Consider the following 27335-nt stretch of genomic DNA (forward strand, 5'->3'; position numbering starts at 1 on the left):
TAGCAGACAGAAAACAGAGAGTAGGAATAAAAGGGTCATTTTCCAGTTGGCAGGCTGTAACTAGTGAGGTACCGCAAGGATCAGTGCTTGGGCCTCAGCTATTCACAATCTACATCAATGATTTGGATGAGGGGACCAAATGTAATATATCCAAGTTTGCTGATGATACAAAGCTGGGTGGGAATATAAGTTGTGAGGGGGATGCGAGGAGGCTTCAAGGGAATATAGACAGGCTAAGTGAGTGGGCAAGAACATGGCAAATGGAATATAATGTGGGAGATTGGGAAATGTTGGTGTTCAGAGGGACCTGGGTGTCCTTGTACAGGAATCACTGAAAGTTAACATGCAGGTACAGCAACAATTAGGAAAGCAAATGGTATGTTGGCCTTTATTACAAGAGGATTTGAGTATAAGAGTAAAGACATCTTACTGCAATTATATAGGGCCCTGGTGAGACCACACCTGGAGTATTGTGTACAGATTTGGTCTCCTTACCTAAGGAAGGATATACTTGCCATAGAGGTGTTATGTTCATAAATAAATAGACATTTTTATTATGAACAGCTAGCTTGGAGCTAGTCATTTATTCAGCCATGTGGACTAGTGTGCAGGCCTCCATCTTGACTACTGCCTTCTGGGTAGCCTAGTGCATTGTGGGTAGCCCACTCTTATATATACATACAGCTCCACCTAGTGTACCATTTTAGAATGACATGTTACTGATCATTACAAGAGGGAGTGCAACAAAGGTTCACCAGACTGATTCCTGGGATGGGGGCATTGTCCTATGAGGAGAGATTGAGTAGACTAGGCCTATATTCTCTAGAGTTTAGAAGAATGAGAGGTGATCTCATTGAAACATGCAAAATTCTTACAGGGCTTGACAGGGTCGATGCAGAGATGGCTGGGGAGTCTAGAACCAGGGGTCACAGTCTCAGAATAAGGGGTTCGCCATTTAGGACTGAGATGAGGAGAAATTTCTTCATTAAGAGGGTGGTGAATCTTTGAATTCTCTACCCCAGAGGGCTGTGGAGGCACAGTCATTGAGTATATTCAAGATAGAAATCAATAGAGTCAACATGGATTTATGAAAGGGAAGTCCTGTTTGACAAACCTATTGGAGTTCTTTGAGGATGTAACTGGTGGAGTAGACAAAGAGGAACCGGTAGATGTGGTGTATTTGGATTTTCAGAAGGCCTTCGATAAGGTCCCACACAGGAGGTTGGAGAACAAAATTAGGGCACATGGAGTTACATAAGAATATAAGAAGTAGGAGCAGGAGTAGGCCATACGGCCCCTCGGGCCTGCTCCGCCATTCAATAGGATCATGGCTGATCCAAACTAGACTCACGTCCACTTCCCTGCCCGCTCCCCGTAACCCCTAATTCCCTTATCAGCTAGGAAACTGTCTATCTCCGTTTTAAATTTATTTAATGTCGCAGCTTCCACAGCTCTCTGAGGTAGCAAATTCCATAGATTTACTACCCTCTGAGTGAAGAAGTTTCTCCTCATCTCAGTTTTGAAGGGGCAGCCCCTTATTCTAAGATTATGCCCCCTAGTTCTAGTCTCACCCATCAGTGGAAACATCCTCCCCGCATCCACCCCGATCAAGCCCCCTCACAATCTTATATGTTTCGATAAGATCGCCTCTCATTCTTCTGAATTCCAATGAATAGAGGCCCAACCTACACAACCTTTCCTCATAAGTCAACCCCCTCATCTCCGGAATCAACCGAGTGAACCTTCTCTGAACTGCCTCGAGAGCAAGTATATCTTTTCTTAAATATGGAAACCAAAACTGTACGCAGTATTCCAGGTGTGGCCTCACCAGTACCCTGTATAACTGAAGCAAGACTTCCCTGCTTTTATACTCCACCCCCCTTGCAATAAAAGCCAAGATTCCATTGGCCTTCCTGATCACCTGCTGTACCTGCATACTAACCTTCTGTGTTTCATGCACCAGGACCCCCAGATCCCTTTGTACTGTAGCACTTTGCAGTTTCTCTCCATTTAGATAATAACTTGCTCTTTGATTTTTTCTGCCAAAGTGCATAACCTCACACTTTCCAACATTATATTCCATCTGCCAAATTTCTGCCCATTCACTTAGCCTGTCTATGTCCTTTTGCAGGTTTTTTATGTCCTCCTCACTCACTGCTTTTCCTCCCATCTTTGTATCGTCAGCAAACTTGGATATGTTGCACTTGGTCCCCTCCTCGAAATCGTTAATATAGATTGTAAAGAGTTGGGGTCCCAGCACTGACCCCTGCGGAACACCACTAGTTACTGATTGCCAACCCGAGAATGAACCATTTATCCCAACTCTCTGTTTTCTGTTAGATAGCCAATTTTCTACCCATGCCAGTATATTACCCCCAATCCTGTGATTTTTTATCTTGTGCAGTAATCTTTTGTGTGGCACCTTGTCAAATGCCTTTTGGAAGTCCAAATACACCACATCCACTGGTTCCCCTTTATCCACCCTGTTTGTTACATCCTCAAAGAATTCGAGCAAATTTGTCAAACATGACTTCCCCTTTCTAAAACCATGCTGACTCTGTCCGATTAAATTATGCTTATCCAAATGTCCTGTTACTGCTTCCTTAATAATGGACTCCAACATTTTACCAACCACAGATGTTAGGCTAACTGGTCTATAGTTTCCAGCCTTTTGTCTACCTCCCTTTTTAAATAAGGGCGTTACATTAGCAGTTTTCCAATCCGCTGGGACCTTTCCTGAATCCAGGGAGTTTTGGAAAATTACCACCAATGCATCCGCAATCCCTACCACTACTTCTCTCAAGACCCTAGGATGTAAGCCATCAGGTCCAGGGGATTTATCCACCTTAAGTCCCATTATCTTACCGAGTACCATCTCCTTAGTGATTTTAATCGTGTTTAGCTCCTCCCCCCCTATAGCCCCCTGTTTGTCCAGTGTTGGGATATTTTTAGTGTCCTCTACTGTAAAAACTGATACAAAATATTTGTTCAGCGTATTTGCCATCTCCATGTTCCCCACTACTAATTTCCCAGTCTCGTCCTCGAAGGGACCAACATTCACTTTAGCCACCCTTTTTCTTTTTATATAACTGTAGAAACTCTTGCTATCTGTTTTTATATTTTTGCTAGTTTACTTTCATAATCTATCTTCCCTTTCTTAATTAATCTTTAGTTATTCTTTGCTGGCTTTTAAATGCTTCCCAATCTTCTATCCTCCCACTAGATTTGGCTACTTTATATGCCCTTGTTTTCAGTCGGATACTATCCTTTATTACTTTACTTAGCCACGGATGGCTGTCTTTTCTTTTACACCCCTGTTTCCTCAGTGGAATATATTTTTCTTGAACGTTGTGAAATATCTCCTTGAATGTACACCACTGCTCATGAACCATCTTACACCTTAATCTATTTTCCCAGTCCACTTTAGTCAACTCTGCTCTCATACCTTCATAGTCTCCTTTATTTAAGCTTAGTACGCTGGTTTGAGATCCAACTCTCTCACCCTCCAACTGAATTTGGAATTCAACCATGTTATGGTCACTCATTCCAAGGGGATCCTTTACTAGGACATTTTTTATTAATCCTGTCTCATTACACAGGACCAGATCTAAGATTGCCTGCCCCCTGGTTGGTTCAGTAACATACTGCTCAAGGAACCCGTCCCTAATGCACTCTATGAACTCTTCCTCACGGCTGCCATGCCCAATTTGCTTTGTCCAGTCAATATGAAAGTTAAAATCCCCCATGATTATAGCTGTTCCCTTATTACAAGCCCCAACTATTTCCTGATTTATACTCCGACCAACAGAGTTGCAACTGTTAGGAGGCCTATAGACTATGCCCACTGGTGACTTTTTCCCCTTATTATTCCTTATCTCCACCCAAACTGTTTCACTATCCTGATCCTTTGACCCAATATCATTTCTCACTATTGCAGTGATTCCATCCTTTATGAACATAGCCACCCCACCTCCCTTTCCTTCCTGTCTGTCCTTCCTAATAGTCAAATACCCCTGGATGTTTAGTTCCCAGTCATGGTCACCTCACAGCCATGTTTCTGTAATGGCCACCAGATCATACCCATATGTAGTTATTTGTACCGTCAACTCGTCTATTTTGTTACGAATGCTGCGTGCATTCAGATAAAGAACTTTTAAATATGTTTTGTGACAATTTATTCTTGCTTTTACCCCCTTTACTACTTTACCTTTATTATCTTTATATATTCTGTCCCTTCCTGACATGCTCTGGTTTTTAATTCCCCCACTGCTACCTTGCTCTATTGCCTTCTCCGCTGACATTTTTATTTTTCGCTCTCTTGAAACCTCCCCCCAACTAATTAGTTTAAAGCCCTCTCTACAGCCCTAGTTATTCGATTCGCCAGGATTCTAGTTCCAGCACTGGCCAAGTGAAGTCCGTCCCAACGGAACAGCTCCCTCCTGTCCCAGTACTGATGCCAGTGTCCCAAGAAGCAAAACCCATTTCTCCCACACCAGTCTTTGAGCCACGCATTTAACTCTCTGATTTTATTTACCCTAGCCAAATTTGCTCGTGGCTCAGGTAGTAATCCAGAGATTATTACCCTTGTGGTTCTGCTTTTTAATTTGGCCCCTAACTGCTCATACTCCCTCAGCAGAACCTCTTTCCTTGTCCTACCTATGTCGTTGGTACCAACATGGACCACGACAACTGGATCCTCCCCCTCCCACTCCCAGTTTCTTTCCAGCCCAGAGGAGATGTCCTTAACCCTGGCACCGGGCAGGCAACACAACCTTTGGGACTCTCGCTCTCGGCTGCAAAGAACCCTATCTATCCCCCTAATGATACTATCCCCTACTACTACAACATTTCTTTTTACTCCCCCCACTTGAATGGCCCCTCGTTCCACGGTGCTGTGGCCAGGTTGCTCATCCTCCCCGCAGTCCCTGATCCCATCCTCACAGGGAGTAAGAGCCTCGAACCTGTTGGACAAGAACAAGGGCTACGGCTCCTCCAACACTACCTCCTGGATCCCCGTACCTGCCTCACTCATAGTCACACCCTCCTGTCACTGACCACGGACTATATCTGAATTAGTTAATCTAATTGGTGTGACTACTTCCTGGAACACAGAGTCCAGGTAACTCTCCCCCTCCCTGATGTGTCGCAGTGTTTGAAGCTCGGACTCCAGCTCATCGACACGGAGCCGGAGTTCCTCGAGCAGCCAGCACTTACTGCAAATGTGATCACTGTGAACATCAATGGTGTCCACCAGCTCCCACATATTGCAGCAATAACACATCACCTGCTCTCCCATTCTATGTAATTAATTAAATTTATTATTATTATTTTTAAATACGCTCTGCCCCAATTCTAGATGATGAATATCACACCTCTATTTAATTGAACTTACCAACTTATAAAGGTTTAAAAGGGAAGGAAAAGTACTGACCAACCAGCCAATCACCTACCAGCTTGGCTGTGATGTCACTTTTGAATTCTGACCTCCCCTTGGAATGTTGCCTGTGGAGCCTGTTTAGGCTGCCTCGCCTCACTGCTCCGACTCTAACTCAACACCCGCTGCTGCTCCCGACTGCCTTGACTGGGCCTCGCCTCTCTGCTCTGCCTCTGCGATGTCTGCTAATTCTGAGACTGGCAGGAAAAACAAGGCCAGAAACAAAACAGAAACAGCACCTAACACCCCACTTACCCTAACTCTCATGGCACTCTCTGCTACTCGCACTCTGTGCTGCTCGTGCTAGCACCGGTCTTTTTATACTGTTTGTTTGTAGCCAAATGAGTCACCCCTGCTGATTGGTTAGAGAACTGGTTTTCACTGCCTGCCAATTAACTCCTACTGCAGTGTTACCTTGTTTTACTCTTCTTAAACCTACAGAATCCCAAATATTTAACTTTTCCCCTTTACTTAAACTGCTTAAGTAATCTTATCAAGAAACTACTGGAATTGGGGGTAATATACTAGCATGGATTGAGAATTGGTTATCAGACAGAAAACAAAGAGTAGGGATAAACGGGTCTTTTTCAGGATGGCAGGCTGTGACTAGTGGGGTACCGTAAGGATCGGTGCTTGGGCCCCAGCTATTCACAATCTATATCAATGATTTGGATGAGGGGACTAAATGTAACATTTCCAAATTTGCTGATGACACAAAGCTAGATGGCAGTGTCAGTCATGAAGAGGATGTGAAGAGACTTCAAGAGGATCTCGACAGGCTCAGTGAGTGGGCGAGAACATGGCAGATGGAATATAATGTGGATAAGTGTGAAGTTATCCACTTTGGTAGAAAAAACAGAAAGGCAGAGCATTTCCTAAATGGTGAAAGATTGGGGAATGCAGATGCTCAAAGGGACCTGGGTGTCCTTGTACATGAGTCACTGAAAGTGAATGTGCAGGTGCAGCAAGCCATTAGGAAGGCAAATTGTATGCTGGCCTTCATTACAAGAGAATTTGAGTGCAGGAGTAAAGAAGTCTTACTCCAAATATATAGGGCCTTGGTGAGACCACACCTGGAGTACTGTGTACAATTTTGGTCTCCTTACCTAAGGAAGGATATACTTGCCATAGAGGGAGTGCAACAAAGGTTCACGAGATTGATTCCTGGGATGGCGGGACTGTCGTATGAGAAGAGATTGAGTAAACTAGGCCTGTATTCTCTTGAATTTAGAAGAATGAGAGGGGATCTCATTGAAGCATACAAAATGATTACAGGGCTTGATAGGGTGGATGCTGGGAGAATGTTTCCCTTGGCTGGGGAGTCTAGAACCAGGGGCAACAGCCTCAGGATAAAGGGTAGGCCATTCAGGGCTGAGATGAGAAGAAATTTCTTCACACAGAGGGTGGTGAATCTTTGGAATTCTCTACCCCAGCGGGCTGTGGAGGCTCAGTCATTGGGTATATTCAAAACAGAAGTCAATAGATTTCTGACTAGTAAAGGCATCGAGGGATATGGCGATAGGGCCGGTGAATGGAGTTGAGGCAGAAGATCAGCCATGATCTCATTGAATGGCGGAGCAGGCTCGAAGGGCCGAATGGCCGACTCCTGCTCCTATTTCTTATGTTCTTATGTTCTCATGATAGATTTTTGAATATTAAGGGAATCAAGGGATATGGGGATAGTGCAGGAAAGTGGAGTTGAGGTAGAAGATCAGTCATGATCTTATTGAATGGCGGAGCAGACTCGAAGGGCCAAATGGCCGACTCCTGCTCCTATTTCATATATTCTTATGTTCTTAAACAGAAGTGGAGGAGGGGAGATAGAGAAACGGAAGGAAGAGGGGAGAGAGAAACATTAGGAAGAGGGAGAGAGAGAAACAGAAGGAAGAGGGTAGAGAGAAACAGAAGGAGGAGGGAGAGAGAAACAGAAGGAATTGGGAGAGAGAAACAGAAGGAATTGGGAGAGAGAAACAGAAGGGGGAGGGAGAGAGAAACAGAAGGAGGAGGGAGAGAGAAACAGAAGGAATTGGGAGAGAGAAACAGAAGGAGGAGGGAGAGAGAAACAGAAGGAAGAGGGGAGAGAGAGAAACAGAAGTGGAGGAGGAGAGAGAGAAACAGAAGCGGAGGAGGGGAGAGAAATATAAGTGGTGGAGGGGAGAGATCAGGAAAGAAACAGTAATGGAGGGAACAGGTGAAGGAGGTTGGAGAGAGAGAGACAGAATTGAACGAGGGGAGTGACAATGGCAGTAGTGAAGGAGGCAAGAGAGAGAAAGAGGAACAGAAATGAAAGAGTACAGAGTTAATGACAGAAGTGAAAGAGCAGAGAAACAGGGGCAGAAGTGAAGGAGGTGGAAATGGTGAGGTTCAACGGCTCCAAGAAGCGCAAGTAGATGGAATGTGGTGTTTACTGATGATTCTGCCCCACTGACAAGTGATTTACTCAGGCATGACCCATTGCTCCAAAAGGTTAGACACACCTGCTCTGGCTCGCCAATTCAAAGTGCGTAGGGTACTGATAAATCCGAGTGGCATAGTATTCAGTCCTGCCTGCCCTCTGTGGGGATCAACATCAGGTCTTACACTGAAATAACAACAGAAAATGCTGGAAACACTCAGCAAGTCAGGCAGCATCGAGGAGAGAGAAACAGGGTCAACGTTTCGAGTCGGGGAGCCTCCGTCAGAACTGGAAAAGGTTCGAGAAGAGAGATTTTTAAGCAGGGGCAGGGAGGAGGGGAGGAAAGAACAAAGGGAAGGTCTGTGATAGGATGGAAGGCGGGCGAGATTGACTGACAAAAGGGATGATGGTGCGAAGCAAAAGGAGAGGTAATGGGACAAGTTAAACAAAAGATGACTCGAGATGAGGTGTGAATGATGATGGCAGCATCATTAACAGCTACCGTACACCGGCCTGTAGATAAACATTCTTTGCTCATCCCTATATATAAAGATCACACATTTTGTTTGAAGAAAGCCGAGCAGCAGTGTAAATGGGTCATCTCTCCTCAGCTCTGCTTTGAAAAGCCACAGAAATGCCATGAAAGGCCAGTGTTGCCAGTCCCTCTCCTCCTTCAGTCTCTTGGGTCGGCTGTATAACCAACATTAAGCTCCGTTTTAATCCCCAAGTGCTGCTGAAGTGGGAATCCTTTGATGTCTTCAGACACACATTTTAGTGCCTTTTAGTGTTTAAACCTGCCAAGATTAGTATATTTACATCAAAGCCACTTTCCTAAAGCTTCAGTATCTTTCTTTTCCTCAGTTGATGTCTTACGGTGTTGATGTCAGCTCCTGTCCCAATAATGATCCTCTGCCATTTCTGCTTGGCTTACACCAAGGATTATGTCTCCATAGAAAGGTTTTCTTCTGTTATCCTCCTGCAGTGAGGGTACAGCAGTCAGTTTATTTACTCCACAGTGTGACTTGTGCAAGATTAGAATTTAATGAACAATTATTCGCAAGGTCCAATGAGGTGATTGGTATTATGAGGTCTGTCAGAGACAAATACAATCTCTGATACCTTGGTTTAACTCTATTGGCATCAAAACTCCTCATTCAGTGTAGAAAGCACCATAACATCCTCTCAGACTTTGCCATTAATGGACTATAGGATGAGGGGACAAGCTCCTTTATCATTTTGTTTCATGAGAACTTAGAATCATAGAATCACACAGCACAGAAGGAGGCCATTCTGTCCATCGTGCCTGTGCCGGCTCTTTGAAAGAGCTCTCCAATTAGACCCACTCTCCTTTGCTCTTTCCCCATAGCCATGCAAATGTTTTCCTTTTCAAGTATATATACAATTTTCTTTTGAAAGTTACTATTGAATCTGCTTCCACTGCCCTTTCAGGCAGCGCATTCCAGATCACAACAACTCACTGCGTAATAAAAAATTCTGCGCATCTCCACACTGTTTTTTTTGCACAAATCTAGATTTTTCCATAATTTTTTATTAAGTGGTTCATCTTTCTGCCCATTTTAAAAAATGCTCTCAGTGATACTGGCAAAGCCACATTTATTGCCCATCCCTAATTTTTTTTAAATTAGTTCTGGGATGTGGGCGTCGCTGGCAGGGCGAGCATTTATTGCCCATCCATAATTGCCCTTGAGAAGGTGGTGGTGAGCCGCCTTCTTGAACTGCTGCAGTCCGTGTGGTGAAGGTGTTCCCACAGTGCTGTTAGGGAGGGAGTTCCAGGATTTTGACCCAGCGATGATGAAGGAACGGCGATATATTTCCACATCAGGATGGTGTGTGACTTGGAGGGGAACCTGGAGGTGATGGCATTCCTATGATTTTGTCCTCCTTGGTAATAGAGGTCACAGGGTGGGGCTGTGCTTTCAAAGTAAACTTGGAGGGTTACTACAGTGCGTCTTACATACTGCACCCACAGTGAATCAGTATTGGAAGCGGTGGATATTGAGTGCAGTGGGAGGGGCGCTGATCAAGTCGACTGTTCTGTCCTGGATGATGTTGAGTTTCTTGAGTGTTGTGGCTGCACCCACCCAAGCCAGTGGTGAGCATTCTGTCACACTCCTGACTTGATCCACGTAGATGGTGGAGAGGCTTTGAGGGGTCAGGAAGTGAGCCACTTGTCGCAGAGTAACCAGCCTCTGTCCCGCTCTTGTAGCTGCATTGTTAATATGGCTGGTCCCTTTAATCTTCTGGTCAATGTAGGTGGTTGGGCACTTGGCGATGGTGGTGACATTGAAGGTCAGTTGGAAATGGTTGGGCTTTTTCTTGTTCGAGGTGGCACACATGTGGTGTGAATGTTATTTGCCACTTTCAGCCCAAGCCTGGTATTGTCCAGGTTCCTGATATTGGCTGGCTTTGGTTGCTTTATTATCGAATGAGTTGTGAATGGAGCTGAAAACTGGAATTATCAGGGATCGAGTCAACTCCTTACATTATGATGAAGGGTAGGTCATTGATGAAGCAGTTGAAGATGGTTGGGTCAAGGACACTGCCCTGAGGAACTCTTGGAGTGATGTCCGAGAGCGGCAGCGATTGCCCTCTGATGACCTAGACCACCTTTGTGTGTGACATCCTATGTGACTGTGACCATGGTAAACAATCCCTCCTCATCCTTCTTGACCTGTCTGCAGCCTTTGACACTGCTGACCACACCATCCTCCTCCAATGTCTCTCCTCATTCATCCAGCTGGGTGGGACTATCCTCACCTCGTTCTATTCCTAGCTATCCAGTCGTAGCCAGAGAAACACCTGCAATGGCTTCTATTCCCACTCCTGCATTGTTACCTCTGGTGTCCCCCAAATTTCTATCCTTGGGCCCCTCCTATTTCTCATCTACATGCTGCCCCTCGAATCTACATTCAGCGACATCATCTGAAAAAACAATGTCAGGTTCCACATGTACGCTGACGACATCCCGCTCTACCTCACCACCACTTCTCTTGACTCCTCCACTGTCTCTAAATTGTCAGACTGCTTGTCCGACATCCAGTACTGGATGAGCAGAAATTTCCTCCAACTAAATATTGGGGAAACCGAAGACGATGGCCACAAACTCCATTCCCTAGCCACTGACTCCATCCCTCTCCCGGCAACTGTCTGAGGCTGAACCAGACTGTTTGCAACCTTGGTGTTGTATTTGATCCTGAGCTAAGCTTCCGATTCCATATCCATTCTATCACCAAGACCGCCTACTTCCACCTCTGTAACATCACCCGACTCCGCCCCTGCCTCAGCTCATCTGCTGCTAAAACCTTAATCCATGCCTTTGTTACACCTGGAGTAAGATATTGTTGCTATCACAGAGACATGGTTGAGGGAGGGGCAGGACTGGCAGCTCAATATTCCGGGGTATAGAATCTTCAGGCGAGACAGAGGGGGGTGTAAAAGAGGAGGGGGTGTCGCAATATTAATCAAGGAGTCAATTACTACTGTAAGGAGGGATGATATCTTAGCAGGTTCTTCTAATGAGGCCATATGGGCAGAACTTAAAAACAAAAAGGGGGCAAGCACTTTGCTGGGAGTGTACTATCGGCCCCTAAACAGTCAGGGGGAGATAGAGGAACAGATATGTAGGCAAATCTCAGAGAAGTACAGGCCGGATGGTTTGCACCTCAACAGAGCTGGGACCAATGTTCTCACGGCGGGGGTGGGGGGTTTGCCATGCTGTTGCGGAGGACAAAGGAGCTGAATTCCAGCGGTGAGGTGAGAGTGACTGCCCTAGACATCAAGGCAGTATTTGACCGAGTGTGGTGTCAAGAAGCCCCAGTAAAACTGAAGTCAATGGGGATCGGGGGAGAAAATGCTCCACTGGCTGGAGTCATACCTAGTGACGTAAGAAAACTACTGAGCACTTGGTTTGAGTATAAAACTCACAACCATGAGTTTCTAGTTACATCACTAGTTCCTGGTTACAGAAACATCCTGAGCAAGCTGGGCCCACGCCCGAGTATTTATACTTTCCTTGGACGGCGCCACCAGCTGGCCGTCCAGTGTTATCTCATGAGTCATTTCTACATGAAGGGTGAGATTCATGACACCTAGCACAAAGGAAGATGGTTGTGGTGGTTGAAGGTCAATACTCACAGCCACAAGACATCGCTGCAGGAGTTCCTCAGGGCAGTGTCCTAGGCCCAACCATCTTCAGCTGCTTCATCAATGACCTTACCTCCAACATATGGTCAAAAATGGGGATGTTCGCTGATGACTGCACAGTGTTCAGCACCATTCACAACTCCTCAGATAATAAAGCAGTCCATGCCCGCATGCAGCAAGACTTGGACGATGTTCAGGCTTGGGCTGATAACTAACTTGATTGAGTTTTTTGATGAGGTAACAGAGAGGGTTGATGAGGGCAATGCAGTTGATGTGGTGTACATGGATTTCCAAAAGGTGTCTGATAAAGTGCCACATAATAGGCTTGCCAGCAAAGTTGAAGCCCATGGAATAAAGGGGACAGTGGCAGCATGGATATGAAATTGGCTAAGTGACAGGAAACAGAGAGTAGTGGTGAACGGTTGTTTATTGGACTGGAGGAAGGTACACAGTGGTGTTCCCCAGGGGTCGGTTCTAGGACCACTGCTTTTCTTGATATATATTAATGACTTGGACGTGGGCGTACAGGGCACAATTTCAAGATTTGCAGATGACACAAAACTTGGAAGTATAGAGAACAGTGAGGAGGATAGTGATAGACTTCAAGAGGACATAGGCTGGTGAAATGGGCAGACACGTGGCAGATGAAATTTAATGCAGAAAAGTGCGAAGTGATACAATTTGGTAGGAAGAATGAGGAGAGGCAATATAAACTAAAGGGTACAATCCTAAAGGGGGTGCATGAACAGAGAGACCTGGGGGTATATGTGCACAAATCATTGAAGGTGGCAGGGCAGGTTGAGAAAGTGGTTAAAAAAGCTTACGGGATCCTGGGCTTCATAAATAGAGGCAGGTTGAGGGCGGGCCCGCTGCTCGGCAGCTTTCAGACCCGCACCCGGCTGCCACCTCCCAGCACTTCCGATTTTGTCTTCATTGGCCTCCTTACGGCCAATGTGCGGGTCCCTCCAGGCAATTGCTTGGAGGATGTCAGTTTCTCGCGTTTGATGACGCGTTGTTTGTTTGAAAATTTAAAGGGGCCATGTCCCCTTTGCATACAAATGTCATTGGGATGGCTTGGTGCTTTTTTATATAGAAAGGGGAGTTGACAGCAACTGTTCTGAGCAAAATTTAATGAATGATATTGCTGGTCATATTATTCCAGAAAGAGATTCATGATTTTTTGATATATGACTTTATTATCTGACTATGAAATGAAAAATCTGCCAGCTGTGTTCCAATCATTTGCTTAGCATATTAATGCTTTTTCCCCTTAAATGTGCTGGGAGCTGCAGGAACAGCAGCCCCATAAACTAAGGCTGCAGCCAGGTTCAATGAGGGCTCCCTCCATGCTCTTGTGGAGGGAGTTACAGGACGTCAGGAGCTCCTCTTCCCTGGAAACAGAAGGAGGAGGCCTCCTCAGCAAACCAAGGCAGCTTGGCTGCAAATTGCTGAGGAGGTGAGCTCGAGGTCTGTGTGCAGACGCACATGGGTTTAGTGTCAAAAAAGGTTTAATGATCTGCTGAGATCACCTAAAGTGTGGCCTCTGTGTTCTGGGGAATGGAAGTTGAAGAGTGAGGGCTCAGGGCGATTTCCATGTACAATGATGGTGGTGACACTGAGCGCAAATCACCGTTTATTGGATAGATGATGCCTGGGGCTTGAGACTGTCAGACTTATATTCATCTTCATGTGCCAGCCACCTGTGGTTGAAGCATTAGCTTACGTGAATCTGGCATGGCTGAGTGCATCCCTTGCCTAATGGCCATCAATGTTGTCGCCTGCTGCTGGATTGGCCACATCCGACCCCGCAAAGCGTCGCTCTCCTTCCTCCTACTCATCCTCCTCCTCATCCTCTTCATCTTCCTCCAGGGAGACTGTGTGCTGAGTCACTTGTTCATCCGGCAGCACTAAGCCGCGCTGCTCTTCCTCCGAATCGGACGACCAGGATGAGAGGATGTAACTGGTTCCCATCCCGTTGTTATAGATTCCAGTTGAGGCAAGAAGCTTGCAAGCGCACACTCAAAGTGGCCTGAAATTATTCCACTCAGTTCACACAGCAGATGTGTGTCAGCTTGACCAGTCACAAGGTCAGTAGATTCGCAAAATCTTATCCCAAACCTCCAACAACAAAGTTGTTGCCTTTGAATGCCAGCCATGTTACTGGAGAGCTTTTAAAGTTCTGCACCAATAATGACTAGAGATCATGTCCTCGAGAAACTCATCTCCTTGCAGCTGGACTGTTTCTGACAAGACGGGAAACAGGAGCCAGAGGCACGAAAATAGGAAACCTCGATCAAAATAGGATTAGCAAGGCCGTTAACAGGCTCTTAACTGTCTTAACTACCTGTCCCACCGGTTGGAGTCGGGTCAGTTTGGGACCGGCTGACCCGACACTCAGGAAAATCGCGTGGGGGCGGGATGGAAGCGGGTTGGGTGTCTGAAGCCATTTTTCCGTTTTTCACAGCTGACCCGCCTCCTCAGGGCTACTAAAATCGAGCCCATAGAGTACAAAAGCAAGGAAGTTATGATGAACCTTTATAAAATACTGGTTCGGCCTCAACTGGAGTATTGTGTCCAATTCTGGGCACCGCACATTAGGAAGGATGTGAAGACCTCGGAGAGGGTGCAGAAAAAATTTAGAAGAATGGTTCCAGGGATGAGGGACTTCAGTTACCTGGATAGACTGGTGAAGCTGGGGTTGTTCTCCTTAGAGCAGAGAAGGTTGAGAGGAGATTTGATAGAGGTGTTCAAAATCTTGAGGGGTCTGGACAGAGTAGATAGAGAGAAACTGTTCCCATTGGCGGAAGGGTCGAGAACCAGAGGACACAGATTTAAAGTGATTGGCAGAAAAACCACAGGCGCCATGAGGAAAAACGTTTTTACGCAGCGAGTGGTTAGGATCTGGAATGCACTGCCTGAAAGGGTGGTGGAGGCAGATTCAATCGTGACTTTCAAAAGGGAGTTGGATAAGTACCTGAAGGAAACAAATTTGCAGGGCTCCGGGGAAAGGGCGGGGGAGTGGGACTAGCTGAAGTGCTCTTGCAGAGAGCCGGCACGGGCTCGACGGGCCGAATAGCCTCCTCCTGTGCTGTAACCATTCTATCATTCTATTCTGTGATTTCACCACCTATTGAGCAGAAAATCTTCCATCAGACCAATCTGCAATTGATTTTCAAATTGTTGCCTTATGTTTTGTTAATGATCCCTTCAGTTTTGGCCGTGATGAGTTGAACATGGAATGTTACATTTGTTCGGTTAATTGCTGATAATTATTTTATAATTTTGCTTAAGATTTTCTGTGGAGTTGCACCTGGTTCCTTTCACAGGACCAGCAGCCGGTGGTGAGATTTAATGTTCAAAACCCTGAACAAAGCTGATTGTGCAAACAGCACGAACAGCTCATGCCATCTGCAGCTTGAGATAGTTCAGATCAAAGTGAATGCTCCAAACAAGCCAAGGAGTTTAACATATTACTTGCCGGGGAGGAACTCACTCAACCTTTGGCAGCCCTTTCTGGTCTGATGTGTTTTTATTGACTTGCTCAGGGCAGTGGTGTGAGTGTGACGGTCTGCGGTGTGAGTGTGACGGTCTGCGGAGTGAGTGTGTCATTCTGCGGTGTGAGTGTGACGGTCTGCGGAGTGAGTGTGTCGGTCTGCGGTGTGAGTGTGTGGGTCTGCGGTGTGAGTGTGACGGTCTGCGTAGTGAGTGTGTCGATCTGCGGTGTGAGTGTGTCGGTCTGCGGTGTGAGTGTGTCGGTCTGCGGTGTGAGTGTGTCGGTCTGCGGAGTGAGTGTGTGGGTCTGCGGTGTGAGTGTGACGGTCTGCGGAGTGAGTGTGTGGGTCTGCGGTGTGAGTGTGTCGATCTGCGGTGTGAGTGTGTGGGTCTGCGGTGTGAGTGTGTCGATCTGCGGTGTGAGTGTGTGGGTCTGCGGTGTGAGTGTGACGGTCTGCGGAGTGAGTGTGTCATTCTGCGGTGTGAGTGTGTCGGTCTGCGGAGTGAGTGTGTCATTCTGCGGTGTGAGTGTGTCAGTCTGCGGTGTGAGTGTGTGGGTCTGCGGTGTGAGTGTGTCGGTCTGCGGAGTGAGTGTGTCATTCTGCGGTGTGAGTGTGTCGGTCTGCGGTGTGAGTGTGTCGGTCTGCGGAGTGAGTGTGTCATTCTGCGGTGTGAGTGTGTCGGTCTGCGGTGTGAGTGTGTCGGTCTGCGTAGTGAGTGTGTCGATCTGCGGTGTGAGTGTGTCGATCTGCAGTGTGAGTGTGTCGGTCTGCGTAGTGAGTGTGTCGATCTGCGGTGTGAGTGTGTCGGTCTGCGGTGTGAGTGTGTCGGTCTGCGTAGTGAGTGTGTCGGTCTGCGGTGTGAGTGTGTCGGTCTGTGGTATGAGTGTGTCATTCGGCGGTGTGAGTGTATCGGTCTGCGGTGTGAGTGTGTCAGTCTGGCGGTGTGAGTGTGTCATTCTGCGGTGTGAGTGTGTCGGTCTGCGGTGTGAGTGTGTCGGTCTGCGGTGTGAGTGTGTCATTCTGTGGTGTGAGTGTGTCGGTCTGCGGTGTGAGTGTGTCATTCTGCGGTGTGAGTGTGTCAGTCTGCGGTGTGAGTGTGTCATTCTGCGGTGTGAGTGTGTCAGTCTGCGGTGTGAGTGTGTCATTCTGCGGTGTGAGTGTGTCGGTCTGCGGTGTGAGTGTGTCGGTCTGCGGTGTGAGTGTGTCAGTCTGCGGTGTGAGTGTGTCATTCTGCGGTGTGAGTGTGTCGGTCTGCGGTGTGAGTGTGTCGGCCTGTGGTGTGAGTGTGTCATTCTGCGGTGTGAGTGTGTCGGTCTGCGGTGTGAGTGTGTCATTCTGCGGTGTGAGTGTGTTGGTCTGCGTTATGAGTGTGCCATTCTGCAGTGTGAGTGTGTCATTCTGCGGTGTGAGTGTGTCGGTCTGCGGTGTGAATGTGTCATTCTGCGGTGTGAGTGTGCCATTCTGCGGTGTGAGTGTGTCATTCTGCGGTGTGAGTGTGCTGGTGTGCATTGTGAGTGTGTCATTCTGCGGTGTGAGTGTGTCATTCTGCATTGTGAGTGTGTCATTCTGCGGTGTGAGTGTGTCGGCCTGTGGTGTGAGTGTGTCATTCTGCGGTGTGAGTGTATCGGTCTGCGGTGTGAGTGTGTCGGTCTGCGGTGCGAGTGTGTCATTCTGCGGTGTGAGTGTGTCGGCCTGTGGTGTGAGTGTGTCGGTCTGCAGTGTGAGTGTGTCGGTCTGCAGAGTGATTGTGTCATTCTGCAGTGTGAGTGTGCCAGCCTGCAGTGTGAGTGTGTCATTCTGTGGTGTGAGTCTGCCATTCTGCAGTGTGAGTGTGTCGGTCTGTGGTGTGAGTGTGTAGGTCTGCGGTGTGAGTGTATCGGCCTGCGGTGTGAATGTGTCGGTCTGCGGTGTGAGTGTGTCGGTGTGAGTGTGTCGTTCTGCGGTGTGAGTGTGTCGGTCTGCGGTGTCAGTGTGTCATTCTGCGATGTGAGTGTGTCGGACTGTGGTGTGAGTGTGCCGGTCTGCGGTGTGAGTGTCATTCTGCGGTTTGAGTGTGTCGATCTGCGGTGTGAGTGTGTCGGTCTGCGGTGTGAGTGTGTCGGTCTGCGGTGTGAGTGTGTCATTCTGCGGTGTGAGTGTGTCAGTCTGCGGTGTGAGTGTGTCATTCTGCGGTGTGAGTGTGTCAGTCTGCGGTGTGAGTGTGTCATTCTGCGGTGTGAGTGTGTCGGCCTGTGGTGTGAGTGTGTCATTCTGCGGTGTGAGTGTGTCATTCTGCGGTGTGAGTGTATCGGTCTGCGGTGTGAGTGTGTCAGTCTGGCGGTGTGAGTGTGTCATTCTGCGGTGTGAGTGTGTCGGTCTGCGGTGTGAGTGTGTCGGTCTGCGGTGTGAGTGTGTCATTCTGTGGTGTGAGTGTGTCGGTCTGCGGTGTGAGTGTGTCATTCTGCGGTGTGAGTGTGTCAGTCTGCGGTGTGAGTGTGTCATTCTGCGGTGTGAGTGTGTCAGTCTGCGGTGTGAGTGTGTCATTCTGCGGTGTGAGTGTGTCGGTCTGCGGTGTGAGTGTGTCGGTCTGCGGTGTGAGTGTGTCAGTCTGCGGTGTGAGTGTGTCATTCTGCGGTGTGAGTGTGTCGGTCTGCGGTGTGAGTGTGTCGGCCTGTGGTGTGAGTGTGTCATTCTGCGGTGTGAGTGTGTCGGTCTGCGGTGTGAGTGTGTCATTCTGCGGTGTGAGTGTGTTGGTCTGCGTTATGAGTGTGCCATTCTGCAGTGTGAGTGTGTCATTCTGCGGTGTGAGTGTGTCGGTCTGCGGTGTGAATGTGTCATTCTGCGGTGTGAGTGTGCCATTCTGCGGTGTGAGTGTGTCATTCTGCGGTGTGAGTGTGCTGGTGTGCATTGTGAGTGTGTCATTCTGCGGTGTGAGTGTGTCATTCTGCATTGTGAGTGTGTCATTCTGCGGTGTGAGTGTGTCGGCCTGTGGTGTGAGTGTGTCATTCTGCGGTGTGAGTGTATCGGTCTGCGGTGTGAGTGTGTCGGTCTGCGGTGCGAGTGTGTCATTCTGCGGTGTGAGTGTGTCGGCCTGTGGTGTGAGTGTGTCGGTCTGCAGTGTGAGTGTGTCGGTCTGCAGAGTGATTGTGTCATTCTGCAGTGTGAGTGTGCCAGCCTGCAGTGTGAGTGTGTCATTCTGTGGTGTGAGTCTGCCATTCTGCAGTGTGAGTGTGTCGGTCTGTGGTGTGAGTGTGTAGGTCTGCGGTGTGAGTGTATCGGCCTGCGGTGTGAATGTGTCGGTCTGCGGTGTGAGTGTGTCGGTGTGAGTGTGTCGTTCTGCGGTGTGAGTGTGTCGGTCTGCGGTGTCAGTGTGTCATTCTGCGATGTGAGTGTGTCGGACTGTGGTGTGAGTGTGCCGGTCTGCGGTGTGAGTGTCATTCTGCGGTTTGAGTGTGTCGATCTGCGGTGTGAGTGTGTCGGTCTGCGGTGTGAGTGTGTCGGTCTGCGGTGTGAGTGTGTCATTCTGCGGTGTGAGTGTGTCAGTCTGCGGTGTGAGTGTGTCATTCTGCGGTGTGAGTGTGTCAGTCTGCGGTGTGAGTGTGTCATTCTGCGGTGTGAGTGTGTCGGCCTGTGGTGTGAGTGTGTCATTCTGCGGTGTGAGTGTGTCATTCTGCGGTGTGAGTGTGTTGGTCTGCGGTGTGAGTGTGCCATTCTGCGGTGTGAGTGTGTCATTCTGCGGTGTGAGTGTGTCGGTCTGCGGTGTGAATGTGTCATTCTGCGGTGTGAGTGTGTCATTCTGCGGTGTGAGTGTGTCGGTCTGCGGTGTGAGTGTACTGGTATGCATTGTGAGTGTGTCATTCTGCGGTGTGAGTGTGTCATTCTGCATTGTGAGTGTGTCATTCTGCGGTGTGAGTGTGTCGGCCTGTGGTGTGAGTGTGTCATTCTGCGGTGTGAGTGTGTCGGTCTGTGGTGTGAGTGTGTCATTCTGCAGTGTGAGTGTGTCGGTCTGCGGTGTGAGTGTGTTGGTCTACGGTGTGAGTGTGTCGGTCTGCGGTGTGAGTGTGTCGGTCTGCGGAGTGATTGTGTCATTCTGCAGTGTGAGTGTGCCAGCCTGCAGTGTGAGTGTGTCATTCTGTGGTGTGAGTCTGCCATTCTGCAGTGTGAGTGTGTCGGTCTGTGGTGTGAGTGTGTAGGTCTGCGGTGTGAATGTGTCGGTCTGCGGTGTGAGTGTGTCGGTGTGAGTGTGTCGTTCTGCGGTGTGAGTGTGTCGGTCTGCGGTGTGAGTGTGTCATTCTGCGATGTGAGTGTGTCGGTCTGCGGTGTGAGTGTGTCGGTCTGCGGTGTGAGTGTCATTCTGCGGTGTGAGTGTGTCGATCTGCGGTGTGAGTGTGTCGGTCTGCAGTGTGAGTGTGTCGGTCTGTGGTGTGAGTGTATCATTCTGCGGTGTGAGTGTGTCATTCTGTGTGAGTGTGTTGGTCTGTGGTATGAGTGTGTCATTCTGTGGTGTGAGTGTGTCTCATTCTGCGGTGTGAGTGTGTCGGTCTGCAGTGTGAGTGTGTCATTCTGCGGTGTGAGTGTGTCGGCCTGCGGTGTGAGTGTGTCGGTCTGCGGTGTTAGTGTGTCGGTCTGCGGTGTGAGTGTGTCATTCTGCGGTGTGAGTGTGTCGGCCTGCGGTGTGAGTGTGTCGGTCTGCGGTGTTAGTGTGTCAGTCTGCGGTGTGAGTGTGTCATTCTGCTGTGCGTGTGCGCCAGCCTGCAGTATGAGTGTGTCATTCTGCGGTATGAGTGTGTCATTCTGCGGTATGAGTGTGCCGGTCTGCGGTGTGAGTGTCATTCTGCGGTTTGAGTGTGTCGATCTGCGGTGTGAGTGTGTCGGTCTGCGGTGTGAGTGTGTCGGTCTGCGGTGTGAGTGTGTCATTCTGCGGTGTGAGTGTGTCAGTCTGCGGTGTGAGTGTGTCATTCTGCGGTGTGAGTGTGTCAGTCTGCGGTGTGAGTGTGTCATTCTGCGGTGTGAGTGTGTCGGCCTGTGGTGTGAGTGTGTCATTCTGCGGTGTGAGTGTGTCATTCTGCGGTGTGAGTGTGTTGGTCTGCGGTGTGAGTGTGCCATTCTGCGGTGTGAGTGTGTCATTCTGCGGTGTGAGTGTGTCGGTCTGCGGTGTGAATGTGTCATTCTGCGGTGTGAGTGTGTCATTCTGCGGTGTGAGTGTGTCGGTCTGCGGTGTGAGTGTACTGGTATGCATTGTGAGTGTGTCATTCTGCGGTGTGAGTGTGTCATTCTGCATTGTGAGTGTGTCATTCTGCGGTGTGAGTGTGTCGGCCTGTGGTGTGAGTGTGTCATTCTGCGGTGTGAGTGTGTCGGTCTGTGGTGTGAGTGTGTCATTCTGCAGTGTGAGTGTGTCGGTCTGCGGTGTGAGTGTGTTGGTCTACGGTGTGAGTGTGTCGGTCTGCGGTGTGAGTGTGTCGGTCTGCGGAGTGATTGTGTCATTCTGCAGTGTGAGTGTGCCAGCCTGCAGTGTGAGTGTGTCATTCTGTGGTGTGAGTCTGCCATTCTGCAGTGTGAGTGTGTCGGTCTGTGGTGTGAGTGTGTAGGTCTGCGGTGTGAATGTGTCGGTCTGCGGTGTGAGTGTGTCGGTGTGAGTGTGTCGTTCTGCGGTGTGAGTGTGTCGGTCTGCGGTGTGAGTGTGTCATTCTGCGATGTGAGTGTGTCGGTCTGCGGTGTGAGTGTGTCGGTCTGCGGTGTGAGTGTCATTCTGCGGTGTGAGTGTGTCGATCTGCGGTGTGAGTGTGTCGGTCTGCAGTGTGAGTGTGTCGGTCTGTGGTGTGAGTGTATCATTCTGCGGTGTGAGTGTGTCATTCTGTGTGAGTGTGTTGGTCTGTGGTATGAGTGTGTCATTCTGTGGTGTGAGTGTGTCTCATTCTGCGGTGTGAGTGTGTCGGTCTGCAGTGTGAGTGTGTCATTCTGCGGTGTGAGTGTGTCGGCCTGCGGTGTGAGTGTGTCGGTCTGCGGTGTTAGTGTGTCGGTCTGCGGTGTGAGTGTGTCATTCTGCGGTGTGAGTGTGTCGGCCTGCGGTGTGAGTGTGTCGGTCTGCGGTGTTAGTGTGTCAGTCTGCGGTGTGAGTGTGTCATTCTGCTGTGCGTGTGCGCCAGCCTGCAGTATGAGTGTGTCATTCTGCGGTATGAGTGTGTCATTCTGCGGTATGAGTGTGTCGGTCTGTGGCGTGAGTGTGTCATTCTGCGGTGTGAGAGTGTCGGTCTGCGGTGTGAGTGTGTCGGTCTGTGGTGTGAGTGTGTCATTCTGCGGTGTGAGTGTGTCGGTCTGCGATGTGAGTGTGTCAGTCTGAGGTGTGAGAGTGTCGGTCTGCGGTGTGAGTGTGTCGGCCTGCGGTGTGAGTGTGTCAGTCTGAGGTGTGAGTGTGTCGCTCTGCGGTGGGAGTGTGTCGGTCTGCGGAGGGAGTGTGTCGGTCTGCGGAGTGAGTGTGTCGGTCTGCGGTGTGAGTGTGTCGGTCTGCGGTGTGAGTGTGTCGGTCTGCGGTGTGAGTGTGTCGGTCTGCGGTGCGAGTCTGTTGGTCTGCGGTGTGAGTGTGTCGGTCTGCGGTGTGAATGTGTCATTCTGCGGTGTGAGTGTGTCGGTCTGCGGTGTGAGTGTCATTCTGCGGTGTGAGTGTCATTCTGCGGTGTAAGTGTGTCGGTCTGCGGTGTGAGTGTGTCATTCTGCAGTGTAAGTGTGTGATTCTTCGGTGCGAGTGTGTCATTCTGCAGTGCGAGTGTGTTGGTCTGCGGTGTGACTGTGTCGGTCTGCGGTGTGAATGTGTCATTCTGCGGTGTGAGTGTGTCGGTCTGCGGTGTGAGTGTCATTCTGCGGTGTGAGTGTCATTCTGCGGTGTAAGTGTGTCGGTCTGCGGTGTGAGTGTGTCATTCTGCAGTGTAAGTGTGTGATTCTTCGGTGCGAGTGTGTCATTCTGCAGTGCGAGTGTGTTGGTCTGCGGTGTGAGTGTGTCGGTCTGCAGTGTGAGGGTCATTCTACGGTGTGAGTGTGTCGGTCTGCAGTGTGAGGGTCATTCTACGGTGTGAGTGTGTCGGTCTGCGGTGTGAGTATGTCGGTCTGCGGTGTGAGTGTGTCGGTCTGCGGTGTGAGTGTGTCGGTCTGCGGTGTGAGTGTGTCATTCTGCGGTGTGAGTGTGTCGGCCTGCGGTGTGAGTGTGTCATGCTGCGGTGTGAGTGTGTCGGTCTGCGGTGTTAGTGTGTCAGTCTGCGGTGTGAGTGTGTCATTCTGCTGTGCGTGTGCGCCAGCCTGCAGTATGAGTGTGTCATTCTGCGGTATGAGTGTGTCGGTCTGTGGCGTGAGTGTGTCATTCTGCGGTGTGAGAGTGTCGGTCTGCGGTGTGAGTGTGTCGGTCTGTGGTGTGAGTGTGTCATTCTGCAGTGTGAGTGTGTCGGTCTGCGATGTGAGTGTGTTGGTCTGCGGTGCGAGTGTGTCGGTCTGCAGCGTAAGTGTGTCGGTCTGCGGTGTGAGTGTGTCGGCCTGCGGTGTGAGTGTGTCAGTCTGAGGTGTGAGTGTGTCGCTCTGCGGTGGGAGTGTGTCGGTCTGCGGAGGGAGTGTGTCGGTCTGCGGAGTGAGTGTGTCGGTCTGCAGTGTGAGTGTGTCGGTCTGCGGTGTGAGTGTGTCGGTCTGCGGTGTGAGTGTGTCGGTCTGCGGTGCGAGTCTGTTGGTCTGCGGTGTGAGTGTGTCGGTCTGCGGTGTGAATGTGTCATTCTGCAGTGTGAGTGTGTCGGTCTGCGGTGTGAGTGTGTGATTCTTCGGTGCGAGTGTGTCATTCTGCAGTGCGAGTGTGTTGGTCTGCGGTGTGACTGTGTCGGTCTGCAGTGTGAGTGTGTCATCCTGCGGTGTGAGTGTGCCGGCTTGCGGTGTGAGAGTGTCGGTCTGCGGTGTGAGTATGTCGGTCTGCGGTGTGAGTGTGTCATTCTGCTGTGTGTGTGCGGCAGCCTGCAGTGTGAGTGTGTCATTCTGCGGTGTGAGTGTGTCGGTCTGCGGTGTGAGTATGTCATTCTGCGGTGTGAGTGTGTCGGTCTGCGGTTTCGGAGTGTCGGTCTGCGGTATGAGTGTGTCGATCTGCGGTGTGAGTGTGGCGGTCTGCGGTGTGAGTGTGTCGGTCTGCGGTGTGAGTGTGTCAGTCTGCGGTGTGAGTGTGTCATTCTGCGGTGTGAGTGTGTCAGTCTGCGGTGTGAGTGTGTAGGTCTGCGGTGTGAGTGTCTCATTCTGCGGTGTGAGTGTGTCAGTCTGCGGTGTGAGTGTGTCAGTCTGCGGTATAAGTGCGTCGATCTGCGGTATGAGTGTGTCGATCTGCGGTGTGAGTGTGGCGGTCTGCGGTGTGAGTGTGTCGGTCTGCGGTGTGAGTGTGTCAGTCTGCGGTGTGAGTGTGTCTCATTCTGCTGTGTGAGTGTGTCAGTCTGCGGTGTGAGTGTGTCATTCTGCGGTGTGAGTGTGTCTCATTCTGCGGTGTGAGTGTCGGTCTGCGGTGTGAGTGTATCATTCTGCGGTGTGAGTGTGTCAGTCTGCGGTGTGAGTGTGTCAGTCTGCGGTGTGAGTGTGTCATTCTGCTGTGTGTGTGCGGCAGCCTGCAGTGTGAGTGTGTCATTCTGCGGTGTGAGTGTGTCGGTCTGCGGTTTCGGAGTGTCGGTCTGCGGTATAAGTGCGTCGATCTGCGGTGTGAGTGTGTCGATCTGCGGTGTGAGTGTGGCGGTCTGCGGTGTGAGTGTGTCGGTCTGCGGTATGAGTGTGTCGATCTGCGGTGTGAGTGTGTCATTCTGCGGTGTGAGTGTGGCGGTCTGCGGTGTGAGTGTGTCGGTCTGCGGTGTGAGTGTGTCATTCTGCGGTGTGAGTGCGTCGGTCTGCGGTGTGAGTGTGTCATTCTGCGGTGTGAGTGTGTCGGTCTGCGGTGTGAGTGTGTCATTCTGCGGTGTGAGTGTGTCATTCTGCGGTGTGAGTGTGTCGGTCTGTGGTGTGAGTGTGTCATTCTGCGGTGTGAGTGTGTCGGTCTGCGGTGTGAGTGTGTCATTCTGCGGTCTGAGTGTGTCGGTCTGCGGTGTGAGTGTGTCAGCCTGCGGTGTGTGTCATTCTGCAGTGTGAGTGTGTCGGTCTGTGGTGTGAGTGTGTCATTCTGCGGTGTGAGAATGTCGGTCTGCGGTGCGAGTGTGTTGGCCTGCGGTGCGAGTGTGCCGGGCTGCGGCGTAAGTTTGTTGCTCTGCGGTGTGAGTGTGTCGGTCTGCGGTGTGAGTGTGTCGGTCTGCGGTGTGAGTGTGTCGGTCTGCGGTGCGAGTCTGTCGGCCTGTGGTGCGAGTGTGTCGGTCTGCGGTGTGAGTGTGTCGGTCTGCGGTGTGAGTGTGTCATTCTGCGGTGTAAGTGTGTCGGTCTGCGGTGTGAGTTTGTCATTCTGCGGTGTGAGTGTGTCGGTCTGTGGTGTGAGTGTATCATTCTGCGGTGTGAGTGTGTCAGTCTGCAGTGAGTGTCATTCTGCGGTGTGAGTGTGTCATTCTGCGGTGTAAGTGTGTCGGTCTGCGGTGTGAGGGTGTCATTCTGCGGTGTGAGTGTGTCGGCTTGTGGTGTGAGTGTGTCGGTCTGCAGTGTGAGGGTCATTCTGCGGTGTGAGTGTGTCGGTCTGTGGTGTGAGTGTGTCGGTCTGCGGTGTGAGTGTGTCGGTCTGCGGTGTGGGTGTGTCGGTCTGCGGTGTGAGTGTGTCATTCTGCGGTGTGAGTGTGTCATTCTGCTGTGCGTGTGCGCCAGCCTGCAGTGTGAGTGTGTCATTCTGCGGTGTGAGTGTGTCGGTCTGTGGTGTGAGTGTGTCATTCTGCAGTGTGAGTGTGTGATACTGCGGTGTGAGTGTGTCGGTCTGAGGTGTGACTGTGTCGGTCTGCGGTGTGAGTGTGTCATTCTGCGGTGTGAGTGTGTCGGCCTGCGGTGTGAGTGTGTCAGTCTGCGGTGTGAGTGTGTCATTCTGCGGTGTGAGTGTGTCGGCCTGTGGTGTGAGTGTGTCATTTTGCGGTGTGAGTGTGTCTGTCTGCGGTGTGAGTGTGTCATTCTGCGGTGTGAGTGTGTCATTCTGCGGTGTGAGTGTGTCATTCTGCGGTGTGAGTGTGTCGGTCTGCGGTGTGAGTGTGCCGGTGTGCATTGTGAGTGTGTCATTTGGCGGTGTGAGTGTGTCATTCTGTGGTGTGAGTGTGTCATTCTGCGGTGTGAGTGTGTCGGCCTGTGGTGTGAGTGTGTCATTCTGCGGTGTGAGTGTGTCGGTCTGCGGTGTGAGTGTGTCATTCTACGGTGTGAGTGTGTCGGCCTGTGGTGTGAGTGTGTCATTCTGCGGTGTGAGTGTGTCATTCTGCAGTGTGAGTGTGTCATTCTGCGATGTGAGTGTGTCGGCCTGTGGTGTGAGTTTGTCATTCTGCGGTGTGAGTGTGTCGGTCTGTGGTGTGAGTGTATCATTCTGCGGTGTGAGTGTGTCAGTCTGTGGTGTGAGTGTGTCGGTCTGTGGTGTGAGTGTATCATTCTGCGCTGTGAGTGTGTCGGTCTGTGGTGTGAGTGTATCATTCTGCGCTGTGAGTGTGTCGGTCTGCGGTGTGAGTGTGTCATTCTACGGTGTGAGTGTGTCTCATTCTGCGGTGTGAGTGTGTCGGACTGCGGTGTGAGTGTGTCATTCTGCGGTGTGAGTGTGTCGGTCTGCGGTGTGAGTGTGTCATTCTGCGCTGTGAGTGTGTCGGTCTGCGGTGTGAGTGTGTCATTCTGCGGTGTGAGTGTGTCAGTCTGCGGTGTGAGTGTGTCATTCTGCTGTGCGTGTGCGCCAGCCTGCAGTGTGAGTCTGTCATTCTGCGGTGTGAGTGTGTCGGTCTGTGGTGTGAGTGTGTCATTCTGCGGTGTGAGTATGTCGGTCTGTGGTATGAGTGTGTCGGTCTGTGGTGTGAGTGTGTCGGTCTGTGGTATGAGTGTGTCGGTCTATGGTGTGAGTGTGTCATTCTGCGGTGTGAGTGTGTCATTCTGCGGTGTGAGTGTGTCATTCTGCGGTGTGAGTGTGTCGGTCTGCGGCGTGAGTGTATCATTCTGCGGTGTGAGTGTGTCGGTCTGTGGTGTGAGTGTGTCATTCTGCGGTGTGAGTATGTCGGTCTGTGGTATGAGTGTGTCGGTCTGTGGTGTGAGTGTGTCGGTCTGTGGTATGAGTGTGTCGGTCTATGGTGTGAGTGTGTCATTCTGCGGTGTGAGTGTGTCATTCTGCGGTGTGAATGTGTCGGTCTGCGGTGTGAGTGTGTCGGTCTGCGGCGTGAGTGTATCATTCTGCGGTGTGAGTGTGTCGGTTTGCGGTGTGAGTGTGTCATTCTGCGATGTGAGTGTGTCGGTCTGCGGTGTGAGTGTGTCGGTCTGCGCTGTGAGTGTCATTCTGCAGTGTGAGTGTGTCGGTCTGCGGTGTGAGTGTGTCGGTCTGCGGTGTGAGTGTGTCGATCTGCGGTGTGAGTGTGTCGGTCTGCGGTGTGAGTGTGTCGGTCTGCGGCGTGAGTGTATCATTCTGCGGTGTGAGTGTGTCATTCTGTGTGAGTATGTCGGTCTGTGGTATGAGTGTGTCATTCTACGGTGTGAGTGTGTCTCATTCTGCGGTGTGAGTGTGTCGGTCTGCGGCGTGAGTGTATCATTCTGCGGTGTGAGTGTGTCATTCTGTGTGAGTGTGTCGGTCTGTGGTATGAGTGTGTCATTCTACGGTGTGAGTGTGTCTCATTCTGCGGTGTGAGTGTGTCGGTCTGCGGCGTGAGTGTATCATTCTGCGGTGTGAGTGTGTCATTCTGTGTTAGTGTGTCGGTCTGTGGTATGAGTGTGTCATTCTGTGTTAGTGTGT

Source organism: Somniosus microcephalus, chromosome 9 (assembly GCF_052327205.1).
Source record: "Somniosus microcephalus isolate GS21.2 chromosome 9, FLI_Smic_1.0, whole genome shotgun sequence".
NCBI lineage: Eukaryota > Metazoa > Chordata > Chondrichthyes > Squaliformes > Somniosidae > Somniosus > Somniosus microcephalus.